The sequence below is a fragment of the Arachis stenosperma genome, chromosome 4 (assembly GCF_014773155.1).
Source record: "Arachis stenosperma cultivar V10309 chromosome 4, arast.V10309.gnm1.PFL2, whole genome shotgun sequence".
NCBI classification, from domain to species: Eukaryota; Viridiplantae; Streptophyta; class Magnoliopsida; order Fabales; family Fabaceae; genus Arachis; species Arachis stenosperma.
In genome coordinates this window covers 147,868,614-147,882,394 of record NC_080380.1, presented here as the reverse complement: position 1 = coordinate 147,882,394, position 13,781 = coordinate 147,868,614, and positions in this window count along the sequence as shown.

The following is a 13,781-nucleotide window of genomic DNA, read 5'->3' as shown; positions in this document are numbered from 1 at the left end:
ATAGTATCCACCATTTCTAAAGTGGTGTTTTAGATTCCGACTGAATACTAAGTTGTTTTTCATTTTTTAGGATTTGTTTGGATGTCACTTTTGAAAAATATCTTTTATTTTTTAAAAGATTTTTTTTATAAAAATAAAAATAATTTTATGTTTGGATATCTTATATAAAAAGATCTTTTTATTTATTAATTACGTTTAAATAAAATAAAATAAAAGTACTTTTTATTCATTTATTATGTAAAAAATATTTTTTTAAAAAAAATCTTTTAAAAAAATATATAAATTGTAACATTCTAAAAACAAATATTTTTTTTATTTTTATGATATTTTTACTTTTACAATGTCTAATATATGGATGATGCTTTGAACTGCTTTTTTCTTACAGATACGAATCAAGACCAATCTGAAAAGTGCCAAACTGAAAAGAGATTTAAGGGGGCACCAATTTAGAGAACATGATTCTAATTGTAACTAAAATGTTTGGTCGACAAACTTAGCTAGAAGATATGTAGCTTCATGAAAATTTATTTGTTTTTTGGTTTGTTAGTTTGTTTTGTCATATGATGACGATATGATGATGATGATTTTCCTTTACTTTGTATATGAACACTTAAAATTCAGAGACATCTAAATAGTGTAAATAACTTATTACATACAATATCTTTTGAGAATTGTATCTAGTATTATTAGATTTGATTGTCCATTTAACTTTCTTCTACTATGTGCATTTGTAATTTTGTCACTAGTTTTCTTCTATACAGGTGTTTGATTTCAGTTTTTTCCTTTCTGCCTACATAATAATAATAATAATAATAATAATAATAATAATAATAATAATAATTACTTTATGTATTGGAATAAAGTTAGACGTTCAAATATTTTTTAAATTATGTCTCCAAAGTCTCATGAGATTTTTCTTAGTAAGTATGTATTGCTATCAATATAACTAGGTATCTGTTCATACCCTGGCCCAATATCAAAGGCCCAGGTCTAAATAAAAGGCCTAATCCGAAGGATTAAGCCTACCTAAGCACCGCCCTCCACTTAAGAAGTCGGTGTCAACCACGACTTGGTCTGAAGAAGTCAGATATGAGATTAGCTGGCAGATAAACACTCATTCAAATGAGTAACCGCCCCTAAAATCTCTCTAACCGCTTCATAAAGCCATATCTTAACCTCCCCAAGATAATGGGGGCGGTTAACACCCTAAAGATACGGCACTACTCCAACGGTGGTTATTGGCTCACCACTATAAATACACTGACACCCCTCAGGTATCTCTAAGCCCAATACTCTCTAGACCTGCTCACACTCTTGCTAACTTAGGCATCGGAGTGTCTTTGCAGGTACCACCCCCCATTCACTCACGAGCACAAGTCGGACGGAGCCTCCCGAGTTGCAGATCCATCTGGAGTCCTCCTCCTTCATACATTTGGGCCACCCAACGCCATCCATCTTATTTATCTCCGGTTACCCACCGTAACATTGGCGCCGTTGCCGGGGACCCGAGAGATCATCCATTGATGGCGGACAGATCCCATGAAAAAGGCCATGTGGAAACGGATTCCGAACAAGAGAATCTGGACATGAGTAATAACAATGCGGATCTAGCCCTACATCAGGAAGCTAATAATCAGCATAGGGAAGGCACCTCCGGAGTGAAGAACCCGAAGGTAAATTCCTCAGATGGGCGCGACTCAGAAAAAGGTGGACCATCCCACGTAGCTGAACTAATGGGATTAGTCCACAGCCGCCTGGAACAATTGGAGCAGGAGCGGGAGAAGCAAAAGGAAACAGAAAAGTACCTCAAAGAGGATATGGAACGGCGAAAAGAGTTAGAAAGAAAACTCTTACAGCTAGAATCTTCCCTCAAGAGTCACAACTCCCGCGACGAACAAGAAGAACAACTCTCGGGCGGAGAAGATCCTTTCAGCGAGGACATAATGAGGGCAAAAGTTCCGAGAAACTTCAAAAGCCCTGATATGGACCTCTATGATGGAACCACGGATCCAAAGCACCATCTAAGCAACTTCAAAAGTCGGATGTATCTAGCTGATGCCTCCGACGCTACTCGATGCAAAGCTTTCCCGACCACTTTATCAAAAGCGGCGATGAAGTGGTTCGATAGCCTTCCCCCGAGATCAATCACTAGCTTCGAAGACCTCTCAAGGAAGTTTTTGATGAGGTTCTCAATTCAGAAAGACAAGGTAAAACATGCACCGAGTCTCCTGGGAATAAAACAGGAGGTCGGAGAGTCCTTACGAGCCTACATGGAAAGGTTCAACAAAGCATGTTTGGAGATCCAAGACCTGCCCACAGAGGCAGTCATAATGGGGCTAGTCAATGGGCTCAGAGAAGGTCCCTTCTCGCAGTCCATATCTAAAAGGCACCCCGTTTCTCTAAGTGATGTACAAGAAAGGGCTGAAAAGTACATCAATATGGAAGAGAATGCCAAACTAAGGGACCTGAGTTGGCAACCTGGACCCCCTCCCTCATCTAAGGAGAGGGAAAGGGAAGCCAAGAAAAAGGAAGAACTCGGTCTCGAGAGGCCCAGGAAATATCACTCTTATACTCCTCTAAAAACTTCTATAGTGGATGTATACAGAGAGATTTGCCACACTGAAAGGCTGCCACCCCCTAGACCTATTAAAAATAAAAAAGGGGGGAGCCGCAGCGATTATTGCGAGTACCATAAGATATATGGTCACTCCACTAATGACTGTTACGACCTTAAGAATGTGATAGAAATGCTGGCTAGAGAAGGTCGGCTTGATAGATATCTCATGGAAAGGTCGGACAGTCATGGAAAGAGAAAGCGAGATGACATGGATAGAAGAGATCCACCGCCGCAGACTCCAGAGAGACATATTCATATGATCTCAGGAGGATTTACGGGAGGGGGCTCACTAAATCCTCTCGCAAAAGACATCTCAAAAGAGTCTATCAAGTCGGGGAAGAGTCACCCGACCTCCCCACTATTTCGTTCACAAAAGAAGATGGGCAAGGGATAATCCCCGGGCACGACGATCCCGTGGTGATAACTATGATCCTAGCCAACGCCCATCTCCACAGAACCCTAGTAGACCAAGGAAGCTCGGCGGACATCCTTTTCAAGCCCGCTTTCGACAAGCTAGGGTTAGATGAAAAAGAGTTGAGGGCCTACCCCGATACCCTATATGGATTAGGGGACACGCCAATAAAACCACTGGGATTCTTGCCCCTTCACACCACTTTTGGAAAGGGGGAAAGATCAAGGACTCTGAGTATAGACTTCATAGTCATTGATGAATGGTCAGCCTATAATGCCTTAATTGGCAGGACTACCCTTAATCGCCTCGGAGCAGTGGTATCCACTCCCCACCTTTGCATGAAATTCCCGACCCCAGCGGGAATAGCAACGGTGAGGGGAGATAAAAAATTGGCAAGAAAATGCTACAACGAAAGCCTAAATCTGAGAGGAAAGGGCAAAGAAGTCCACACCATAGAGCTCGGCGGCACAAGGGCCAGAGAAGAGCTGCGTCCACAACCGGGAGGAAAGACCGAGGAGATACAGATTGGTAAAGAGGAAGGAAAAAACACTTACATAGGAGCCAACCTAAGGGAAACCCTAAAGCAAGGGCTGGCTGAACTCCTAAAAAACAATTCCGACCTCTTTGCATGGAAAGCCTCCGACATGCCCGGGATTGATCCCGAGCTCATGTCCCACAGGCTCTCGGTCTACCCAGGGTCCCAACCTGTACAACAAAGAAGACGCAAGCTCGGCACGGAACGAGCCCTAATAGTAGAAGAGCAAGTACAGGCGCTCTTGGAAGCCGGCTTTATAAGAGAGGTCAAGTATCCAACATGGCTAGCCAATGTAGTGCTAGTCAAAAAACAGAATGGTAAATGGAGAATGTGCGTCGACTATACCGACTTAAATAAGGCATGTCCTAAGGACCCTTATCCCTTACCAAGTATTGATACCCTAGTGGACTCCAGCTCGGGGTACCAATACTTATCATTCATGGACGCCTACTCGGGATATAACCAAATCCCGATGTACGAGCCCGACCAGGAGAAAACATCTTTCATCACACCGAGAGCAAACTATTGCTACGTGGTCATGCCATTCGGATTAAAGAATGCAGGAGCCACATACCAAAGGTTGATGAATAAAGTGTTTTCCCCCCACCTAGGGAGCTTGATGGAAGTATACGTCGACGACATGCTAGTAAAAACCAAGGAAGAAGTCGACCTCTTAACCGACCTCTCACAAGTCTTTGACACCATAAGGTCGCATGGGATGAGACTGAATCCTGCAAAGTGCGCCTTCGCGGTCGAAGCAGGAAAATTTCTAGGATTCATGCTAACACAAAGAGGGATTGAGGCCAATCCCGATAAATGCAGAGCCATCCTAGAAATGAAAAGCCCGACTTGTTTGAGAGAGGTTCAGCAGCTCAATGGCCGACTTGCAGCCCTCTCCAGATTTTTGGCAGGATCGGCACTAAAATCCCTTCCACTATTTTCCTTATTAAGGAAGGGATGCCAATTCGAATGGACTCCGGAATGCAAGGAGGCGTTCCAAGAGTTCAAAAAGTTCTTAAGCCAACCTCCTATCTTAACCCGACCAGCACCGGGGAAAGACCTCGTTCTATACCTATCTGTGGCAAACAGGGCTGTCTCATCAGCCCTGATAAAAGAAGACGAGGTCGGACAACACCCGGTCTACTTCATCAGTAAGGTCCTACAAGGCCCTGAACTAAGGTACCATAAGCTAGAAAAATTTGCCTACTCCTTAGTAATAGCCTCACGAAGGCTACGACCTTACTTTCAGGCTCACACAATAAGAGTCCGCACAAACCAACCCATGAAGCAAATCCTCCAAAAGACGGATGTTGCAGGGAGAATGGTTCAATGGGCGATAGAGCTTTCCGAGTTCGATTTGAGATATGAAACTCGGACAGCAATCAAAGCCCAATGCCTCGCCGACTTTGTGGCAGAATACGCAGGGGATCAAGAGGAAAAGCCGACTACATGGGAACTCTATGTAGACGGATCCTCCAACAAAACAGGGAGCGGCGCAGGCATAATATTGGTAGATGAAAGAGGAACCCAGATAGAGGTTTCCTTAAAATTTGAATTTCCGGCTTCAAATAATCAGGCAGAATATGAAGCCTTGATCGCCGGATTAAAGTTGGCCGAAGAAGTCGGTGCTACAAAGGTGATGATATACAGCGACTCACAGGTGGTGACCTCCCAAATAAGCGGAGAGTATCAGGCAAAGGACCCTAATATGAAGAGGTACTTGGAAAAAACCTTGGAGCACCTTGGGCGCTTTACAGAAACCGAGGTCAAACACATAACTCAGGATCTTAATAGCAGAGCAGATGCCCTATCCAAGTTAGCAAGTACCAAACCAGGAGGAAACAACAGAAGCCTGATTCAAGAAACCCTCCAAGAGCCATCGGTAGCAAAAACAGAAGATAAGCAAGAAGTACTTGAGGTAGTCGGCTTAAACCTCGGATGGATGAATCCCTTAGTCGAATACCTGAAATTCGACATCCTCCCTAAAGAGGAGAAAGAAGCTAAAAAGATCCGAAGAGAAGCACAACATTACACTTTGGTGAGAAACGTCCTCTACAGAAGAGGGATATCAACACCATTGTTAAAGTGCGTACCGACCTCAAAAACCGCCGAGGTGTTGGAGGAAGTGCATAGTGGGATCTGCGGAAACCATCTCGGAGCAAGGTCGCTCGCCAGAAAAGTAATCCGAGCAGGATTCTATTGGCCGACCTTGCAAAGAGATGCCACAGACTTTGTGAAAAAATGCCAACCATGTCAGATGCATGCAAATTTCCACGTAGCTCCACCAGAAGAGCTCATCAGTATCACTTCTCCCTGGCCTTTTGCAAAATGGGGAATGGATTTGTTAGGTCCTTTTCCCCAAGCACCAGGACAAGTCAAATACTTGATCGTGGGAATAGATTACTTCACAAAGTGGATAGAAGCAGAACCATTAGCCACTATCACCGCTCAAAGAAGTCGCAGGTTCCTCTACAAAAACATCATCACAAGATATGGAATACCTTATTCCATAACTACAGACAATGGCACCCAATTTACCGATGCCACCTTCAGAAGTCTAGTAGCCAGTATGAAAATCAAGCATCAGTTCACCTCGGTGGAACACCCACAAGCCAATGGGCAAGCCGAGGCAGCCAACAAAGTCATACTGGCAGGACTAAAGAAGAGACTACAGGAAGCAAAGGGAGCTTGGGCTGAAGAGCTCCCTCAAGTGTTATGGGCTTATAGGACAACCCCCCAATCCGCCACAGGAGAAACACCTTTCCGACTAGTCTACGGTGTCGAAGCCATGATTCCGATAGAAATCAATGAGCAAAGCCCAAGGGTAATTCTCCACGACGAGGTCGGAAATGTACGGGGACACAAAGAGGAGCTCGACTTGCTCCCCGAGGTCCGAGAAGGTGCCCAGATAAAAGAAGCGGCATTGAAACAAAGGATTATTGCTAGGTACAACAAGAAAGTCATTCGAAGAACGTTTGCATCGGACGACTTGGTCCTAATCAGAAACGACATTGGAGTCAACAAATCAGGAGAAGGAAAGCTCGCCGCAAATTGGAAGGGACCATACAAAATCAAAGAAGTATTAGGGAAAGATTATTATAAAGTAACCGACCTAAGCGGAACTGAGCTACCAAGGTCGTGGCATGCTTGTAACATGAAAAGGTACTACAGTTAAAAGCGAACTCTACTCCCTGATGTACTCTTTTCCCAACTTCATGATTTTTTCCCAAAAGGGTTTTTTCTGGAGAAGGGTTTTTAACGAGGCATCATAGTAGAGGCTAAGGGAAAATAGGCTATCAAGACCCTTAGTAGCAAGAAGGTACCTTCCCAATTAATAAAGATCTTTTTCATTTACAATATCTCTTATAATATCCTTCTTTATTTTTCTAAGTTTTTCTACGAAACGCGCCGACTTAAGCTCGACAAAACGTGAAAATCCCATGAACCGACCTAGATGGTCGTCAGGATAAAACGACGAGGTACAAGTCGGCGTAAAGAGGTTATATGAGTTGATCGTAAAAACTCGGGAACAATCCGACTCTTAAGTCGAGATGAGAATCCGAGTAAAACGAACTCGGAAGTATTCCGAGTAGAAGAAAAACGCATCGCAAAAATAACCTAAGTCATAAAAACTCACTAAAACAAAGTTGAGTATAAAGGGTAACAAAAAGAGATTGAAAAACCTAGGATTGAAGGCTGCATAAAAGCCCTCAAGCTAAAAGGCTCGAAAAAGCAAGACAAGCCAGAGAAAAGGTTTTCAGAAAGATCAAAAGGGTTTTTGAAATATCAAAAAAGCATACACGCATAAGGTAACTTAAACCCTTATCCAAAAAAGGGCATTCACTTTTTTTAACCCTTATCCAAAAAAGGGCATTTAGCAAAATATTTTGTTTACGGCCTTAAAAGGCCAAAAGAGATTGTTAGAACTGCACAGAATAAATAAAAAAGTTCGAAAATGGGGAACCACAAGCCGGACCCCAAATAGCTAAAAATCATTAGATCACTTTTTCACATCACCACTAGAGTCAGGAGGAGCACCGCCGGGACCAGAAAGAGGAGCACCCATAGGAGAAGAAGAGGAAGTCGGAGGAACAGTTGAAGTACTCGGAGCATCTTTGGAGCGAGGAGGAGACTCAATGATCCTCTGCCCCCGAGTCTTCAACTCTGATTCAGAAACAATTTTGGGGGCAGGAGGATCCACAATGGCGCCGTCGATGACAACTTTATCAGGATGCAAAGGAGACAGATCTAAGTCAGGAGCAATAACTCTGACCTGCTCCAGAAAAATTCTCCAAGATTCCTCGGCGCCATCGGCAATAGAGTCTTCTAACTCCTCATATGCTCTCCGAGAATTAAACAGGTCGGTTTTCACGGACACAAGATCCTTGAATAGACTTTGATAGCTGGCCTGTGCCATCTTCCTCAATTCTGTCTCCATGTTACATTGGGCCTGCAAAGCTTTCCCTTTCTCCCGAAGGGTATCTCTCTCCTCCTTTAACTTGGCAATTTCTTTCTTCAACTCTCTCTCATGCTCTTCATATACACGGAGCCTCCCTTCCAGCTCCTCGACCCTCGAGGTCGCCCCTAAAGAGTTGAGAGGAGCCCTATCAAAAATATCTAAGAGCTTGCCGCAAACCCCCGCCGCCTTAAGGCTCTCCTCGACCATGGTGGTAAGGTGGCTCCGAACAGACATATCATCCATGCCTATACGGGCATAAGGATAGATATTCTTTCGGACGAAGGCAAGAGCATCCGCCTTAACCTCCCCAGAAGAGCCAGACTCTAAGAGCTTGCGCTTCTTGGGATCGGGAGAAGGTCGGACGACGGAGGACGGCTGAGAGGGAGTTGAAGAAGAAATCACCATAGGATTAGAAAGAGTTCCAACATTACGAGGAGGAGGAGGAGGAGAGATAACCCTGGCATCACCAGATCGAGCGCGAGACTTAGCTTTAGCCTCCTGGACCCTTTGAAAAGATTCTTGAGCGTTTTTCTTTGCCATTTATGAAAAGGAAAACAAATAGCTAAAGAATCAAACAAGTCGGAATATTAGGATAACAAGTCGGGAATTCAGCATACTATAAAATAACTACCTAGCTGAGATTGGACAAAGGTCGGAGACCCTTGGAGAAATTTTTTAGTATCCAAATAAGGGGCCCTCCCCCACACTTCTCGGAGGAACCCCACGACGGCAGCTTCTACCTCATCCAGATCATCTAAACTATATTTCTCGCAAGGGGTGGCCTCCAGCCAGTATAAAGGAAAGCGAGGAAAAGAGTTATCATCCAAGAAAAAGGGATGGTGACCCTCTACAGCTTGCACTTTGAAAAAGAAATTTTTAAAGTCATGAAAAGATTCATCAAAAAGGGTAAAAATCCTCCGACCTTGTATGGCTCGGAAGGAAACCCATTGTTGTTTATTATTCAGCCCGCTAAAAGGCTTGGTCATATGAAAAAGATGGAAAAAGATTTTCAGAGTAGTCGGGAAATCCAGAGCATGGCTAATAAATTGGTAAATTTTTAAGAAACCCCAGGAGTTGGGATGAAGCTGGGTAGGGGCAACACGACAATGCTGTAGAACAGATATCTCAAAATCCGAAAAGGGCAGAAAGACGCCCAGACGGGTGATCATGCACTCATACATAAAGAAGAAGTGGGGGGCCGTTTCGTTGGCTCTCCCATGACAAACCCGGTCCTCTAAACCGGGAACAAGCAACTCGTATTTAGGCTCATCTTCCTCCGAAGTGCAGAGCCGATGATGGGTGCGAAGGTGAGTAATAAACTCCGCATCAACCAAAGGCTCTTCCCCCAGAACTGTAACGTCAACCCAATCTACGGAGGCCATTTTCTTTCTCTAAAGGTAAACGAAGAAAACCTACAAAAGGAAAAAGAAAAAGAAAAAATAAAAAAAGGTCTCTAGAGAGGAGAAAAAGAGCCAAGCAAAATCTACAAAACTAATCCCTCTACAAAGTCAAGTCATGCAAAGAAGAGAAAAGAAACTAACCTCTTTCTGAAAATAAGGAAGCAGAAGTCTCCGAAGCCCGAAAGTATAGTACGTATGAACACAGCACGAACAAAGAAAGAGGAAGTTTGAAAGATTGCAGAAACGGAAAAATGAAAGAGAGGGAAAGTATTTATAAACATGCTAAGGGACATAATGGTAAAAGCGGAGCAGTCATTAATGAGATTGCACCGTTACCAAAGCCCTCAATACTTCCCCAACGGACACGACGCTTGAATTGACGTAACTGTCAGAAACAAAAGGTCGTGAAATCACGTCGGTTTATAAGACCCATGTTTCTCCAAATAAGTCGACTACGAACCCGAGTTAAATACTTGAACCCAAGCTCTAAAAGAGATTTTGGGCTCAAGTAGGGGCACTGTTCATACCCTGGCCCAATATCAAAGGCCCAGGTCCAAATAAAAGGCCTAATCCGAAGGATTAAGCCTACCTAAGCACCGCCCTCCACTTAAGAAGTCGGTGTCAACCACGACTTGGTCTGAAGAAGTCGGATATGAGATTAGCTGGCAGATAAACACTCATTCAAATGAGTAACCGCCCCTAAAATCTCTCTAACCGCTTCATAAAGCCATATCTTAACCTCCCCAAGATAATGGGGGCGGTTAACACCCTAAAGATACGGCACTACTCCAACGGTGGTTATTGGCTCACCACTATAAATACACTGACACCCCTCAGGTATCTCTAAGCCCAATACTCTCTAGACCTGCTCACACTCTTGCTAACTTAGGCATCGGAGTGTCTTTGCAGGTACCACCCCCCATTCACTCACGAGCACAAGTCGGACGGAGCCTCCCGAGTTGCAGATCCATCCGGAGTCCTCCTCCTTCATACATTTGGGCCACCCAACGCCATCCATCTTATTTATCTCCGATTACCCACCGTAACAGTATCCTTTAAAAGTGATCATTTAATCAGTTTTTTATTACAATAATTTAAAAAATTAAAACAAATACATCTAAATAAATTTATTAGTGTCTTTTTAAAATTAAATACACATCCAAAATACAAACTAAATAAAACTGAAATTTAAAATTTAAAATTTAAAATTTTTGTTTCAGTTTTAGCATTTTTAATTATTAACAGGTTATCATTTAAATACATATTCAAAAATTAAATTCAATAAAATTGAAGATTTTAATTTTAAAATTCAAAAAATAAATCTTAAGGGTTTTAATTATTAATCCACACATCTAAAGTTCCCAAAAGAGATCATATTTTGAACTAATATGTTAGATATACTTTTATTAAATAAGATCTAAAAAATTTAACTTAATTATTCATTTTAATAATTTTGAAAACATTAATAAAAAATAAGAAATATTAGATGTGTTTTTATCGAATAAAATATAAAAAAATTAGTTTTATTTTTAACGTTTAAATTTAAATTTTAGATTTATGATTTTGGATGTATTTTAAACATATTTTGTATATAAGTCAATAATTTTAAATGTGTAATAAATGAAAAAATAACCAATTTTTACAAACATACATTTTAATAATTTTAAAGGCATTAATGTTCAAATAAGTAACGATAAAATTCAACAAATAATAAAAAATGGGAAATATTCGATGAATTTTTATCAAATAAGATATAAAAAAAATTAATTTTATATTTAACGTTTAAATTTAAATTTTTAATTTATGATTTTGGATATGTTTCAGAAATATTTTATGTATCACTTAATAATTTTAGATGTGTTACAATTGAAAACAAAAACAAATTTTTACAAACATATATTTTAATACTTTTAAAAGCATTAATATTCAAATAAGTAACGAAAAAATCTAACTATTAAAAAAAGAGAAATATTATATGAGTTTTTTATCGAATAAGATATAAAAAATTAATTTTATTTTTAATATTTAAATTTAAATTTTAGATTTATAATTTTGGATGTGTTTCAAAAATATTTTCTGTATAACTTAATCATTTTAGATATGTTACAATTGAAAAAGATTAATTTTTACGAACATACATTTTAATAATTTTAAAAGCGTTAATATTCAAATAAGTAATGAAAAAATCCAACTAATAATAAAAAATGGTTGAAAACTATAAACCTTTATCAATTTTTTATTTGTTATCTTTTTTTTCTTCCGAATACCTGCAATTGCTCTTTTATTTATCTTTAATTCGGTCTAATTATTTTATGTTGTGGTCATTTCTAATCATTCTAGGGATAAAGATTAAAAAATAAGAGAAAGAAAGAAAAAAGAAAGTAGAGAAGAAGAAAAGAATATTGATGTATAGACTGATAATTCATTTATTGATTAATTCAAATGTTGATATAATCTTATTAAAATTTCATTGGACAATGATGATGAATGAGTTTTGAGTTAGCATGCAAATCACTCGAAATAGGAACAAAATAGCACGACTCATCTAATAGTAATAATAATAATAAATATGAAATAGTAAATTTATTTGTAGAGGAGTAATTTTTTTCTATGAAATTTTTTGTGAACAACGAGAGAGAGAGAGAAGAAAAAAAGAACGTGGACCAGAGAGAGAGAAAAACGTGCAAATAAATAAAAAATTGATAAAATAACTACTTTATGAAGTAGGTAAGAAGTTAAAAAAATTATAATATTTAAAATTTAAATTAATTTTAATTACCAACATGTTTAGTTACAAACTAAGAATGTATTTTAACTAAAATTTAATTAAATAATATTATTTGAATTTAAAAGTTGAGTAAGGCTTAATTTTAAAAGATACATAGCATTTTTCTATTGTTGTTGCTTATTTTTATTCTTCTTCCTCCTCCTTCTCATTCGTCATCTCCTTCTGCGCGTTTCTTTCTTTAGCGTTGTTGTCATTCTAGCTGCCGCTGTCTCTGTCATCGCTGCCACCACCGCCTTCTCCTTATTTGTGTGTTATATGAAAAAAATTTTGTACTATACTATATTCATAAGTTTATATACTATAAGAAGAGTTTTAAGTATACCGAAAACATCGGTGTTCTAATTGTTTTAACTGTTGATCATAATTATAAAAAATATATATAATATATATTAATTAAAATCAACTGTTAAAACAACTGAAACACCAATATTCCCGATATACTTAAAATTTTTTCTATACTATATACAAAAGGTGTAAAAACTTTGGTGTTCTATAACAAAATTTCCATACTCTCTAAAAGATTCTAGACCGAAAAAGCGCGGAGATAAAAGTAACATGATATTATATAATATATACATGGTTCTACACAGCATATATACCAATCATTGTGTCATAATATATGTATTGACTTAATAATAGAGATCTCAATGCAAAATGAAAATCGGAAGGCTACATTCATCATGCACGTATAGCAGAAGAGAAAGAAAATTAAAGCAGACTTAAGAACTATTAGTAGTACTATTATTGCATATTCACAAAAGATACTGCATGTAATACATGACTTGCACGATTTTAATTGTCTATATGTCCTTGAGTTTCCAACATAGTTATATGCAACAATATATAGGGGATATGAGAGTCTGACGTCGAATTTTTTTTCCATTTACTCTTTACTATTATAACCCAAAATTATACAATTTACAAAATTAGGGTAAATTTTTAAGGTGATCTTTTAGATTCGGCCTGTATATACTAAGGTTGTTTTTCCTTTTTTAGGATTTGTTTAGATGTTATTTTTGAAAAATATCTTTTATTTTTTAAAAGATTTTTACAAAAGCAACAATGATTTTATATTTGTATATTCTAGGTAAAAAAAAAATTTATGTTTGAATAAAATAAAATAAAAGTATTTTTTTTCATTTATTATGTGAAAAATATATATATATTTTTTTAAAATGTAAATTAAAATTTTTTCAAAGAAAAGATATTTTTTATTTTTTTAATACTTTTACTTTTACTGTTAGAAATTTATCAAACATACTAAAAAATAAAAAAGATTTTTTCATTGAAAAAAGATTTTTTTTAATCAAAATAATAGTATCCAAACAAGTACTTAATTGCACTAAATGTATTCTCCCCTTTAAGTTTCAGACTATATACAAATCCCTTTGCCTAATTCCGATGTGAGTCACAAGCGAAACGCTGACCTAGCACTGTCACTATCACGTAGGACGTCTAAAACGACATTGTTTTGTTTGTAGGCGCGAAATGAAAAAAAAGGGCATTGTATTATTATGCAGGGAATATTGAAAGGTTTCTTGGATAAGAATGATCATTTACAACTCTTTTT